The sequence below is a fragment of the Octodon degus genome, unplaced genomic scaffold, assembly GCF_000260255.1.
Source record: "Octodon degus isolate 3935 unplaced genomic scaffold, OctDeg1.0 scaffold00149, whole genome shotgun sequence".
Lineage (NCBI taxonomy): Eukaryota > Metazoa > Chordata > Mammalia > Rodentia > Octodontidae > Octodon > Octodon degus.
In genome coordinates this window covers 6,564,971-6,567,592 of record NW_004524725.1, presented here as the reverse complement: position 1 = coordinate 6,567,592, position 2,622 = coordinate 6,564,971, and positions in this window count along the sequence as shown.

Sequence of the window (2,622 nt, the reverse complement as noted above, 5' to 3'; positions counted from 1 at the left end):
TCTGTTTATTTATTAATTTGGTATGGGCTTTCACTACAAAGCTCAAATTCATAGTGATCCTCCTGTCTCAGCCCCTCTGACGCTGGAATTACAGTCACGAGCCACCATGCCCAGTTTCAGTTGCCAGCTCAAGGCTGATCCAGCATAGCATATGGTACCTGGGATAGAACTCTGCCCTTGCTCTTGTCAGGCAGGCGCTTAGACCACCGAGCTACCTCCCAGGGCTTCCCTTTCTTTCTTTTTCTTTCTTTCTTTCTTTTTCTTTTTCTTTTTCTTTTTTTTTTTTTCATTTATGTATTTGATGTAAGGTCTCACTATGCAGCTCGGACTCATAATGATCCTCCTGTTTTCTGCCTCCCCACCACTGGTATTACCAGCCGGCAGCCACCTTGCCTGGACTCCTTAATGGCCTCAGCGCACCCTTGGGGCGGGACCACATAGTATTTGGGACCAGGGACCAAATCCTGGTCTCTGAGCTTGCCAAGCAGGCACTTAGTCTGCTGAGATATTTCGCCTGCCCTTTTCCCTTTCATTTTGAACACTTTATTCCTGTTTCACAATGCCTATTATACGTTTTCATCTTATTTACATTTCCAGTATTTCACACCAGAGAGACAATTCGATATTTACACATATGTGTCTGATTATCATTGGGTCTCAAGAGCCATCCATTTAGCAATAAATGTCTCAATTTCATTCTTTATGACTGAATAATATCAATTATCTTTTTAAGATGCACATCTTTTGAAACTGTTCACCAGTCGATGGGGATTGAGGTTGTTTACAGATTTAACTTTTACAAAATGTGCTGCTATAAACATGGATGCACCTATATTGCTGAAAATTGATGCTTTAAATCTTTCAGGAAAGATATTCAGAAGGGAAATAGCTGTTTCAAATGAGACCTCTAATCCTAGGAATTTTAGTAATCTGCATGCTGATTTCCCCATTGGTAGCACAAGTCTGCACCTCCAAAAATAGTGGAGAGGTGTTCCTTCCCCCATCAAAGCCCTGCAAGATTTATTGTTTCATTCATACTTCAGGAATCTTTATTCCAGTAAAAACACAGAAGAAATGAGCATATTTCAAAATACGTGTGAACTACCCAAGCTGAATCAAGATAATATAAAAAATTCATACCTCATTGATATGAAATTGAAATTATTATTAAAAATCTACCAACAAGAAAAGTCTCGGTCCTGAAAGATACACAACTGAGTTCTGCAAGAAACTTAGAGGAAATCTAATTCCGTTCCTCCTCAAACTCTTTAATGAAATTGAGATGCAACCAATACTCACAAAGGAAGCAAGTATTACTGTGATACCCAAACTGGAGAAGCATCCAACCAAAAAGGAGGACTGTGGGTAAATATCCTTAATTAACTCAGCTGGAAAAATACTCAGTAAGAAATCAGCAAAGAGATGTAGTAATTCATCAAAGGATTATACATCATGGCCAAGTAAGATTCAATCCAGGGAAGCAGGGATGATTTAACATATGCAAGTCAATAAATGTAATGCACAATATTAATTCTGCCCAGGACAAAAATCACATAATAATCTTAATAGATACAAAAACAAAATTGATGAAGTCCACCATCCATTCACGTTAAAAAAATATATATGATCTCTGTCTCAATCTCATTAAAAGTCATCTATGACAAACCAATAATCAACATCATGCTAAATAGTAAAAAACTAAAAGCTTTCACTCTTAAATCAGAAAAAGAAATAAAAAGATGTCCACTATCACCATTTCTGTGCCTTGTAGTTTTGGAATCACTGGTCAGAATAATTAGAGAAGAAAGAAAGAAAGAAAGAAAGAAAGAAGAAAGAAAGAAAGAAAGAAAGAAAGAAAGAAAGAAAGAAAGAAAGAAAGAAAGAAAGGATAAAGATAGGAAAGAAAAAAGTTCAATTACCGTTATTTGTAGGTGACATGATACTGTATGTAGAAAATTCCCGAAACTCTAACGAAAGACCTCTGAATTCAATAACCAAATTGGTAGAACTAGACACAAAGTCAACACTCATAAATGAGTAACATTCCTGTACATAAATAACAAATTCACCAAGAGAAAAATTAGTTAAATGACTCTTTAAAAATATCAAAAATGAAATATGTAGAGAGCCGGGGAGACAGGTTAGTAGAATAATCACTTGCCTGCCAAGTGCAAGGACCAGAGTTCAATCCCCAGTTCTGAAAAAATAAAAATATGTAGGAATCAATCTAACAAAAAAGTGAAAGATCTTTACATTAAAAACTAAACTACTCTGAAAAGGAGATTATAGATAATACCAGAACATGTATAGATAAGCCTCATTCTTGGATTGCAAGAACCAATATAGTAAAAGTGGCTGTACTCCCAAAGCTTCTATACAGATTTAATGTAATTCCAATCAAAATAGCATAAATTGGTGTAGGAGTTTGACTGGTGGTCTAAGCACCTGACTGTCAACTCAAGGACCAAGTTCAAAAGGACTGGGTGCAATCCCCAGTACCAAAAGCTGTGCTGGTCCCAAAACCCCAGGTGTGCCATGCCAGGCCCAAAACTGGGCTTAGTGGTGCATGTCTATAATTCCAGAGCTGGAGAGGCTGAGACAGGAGGATCACTATGAGTCCAA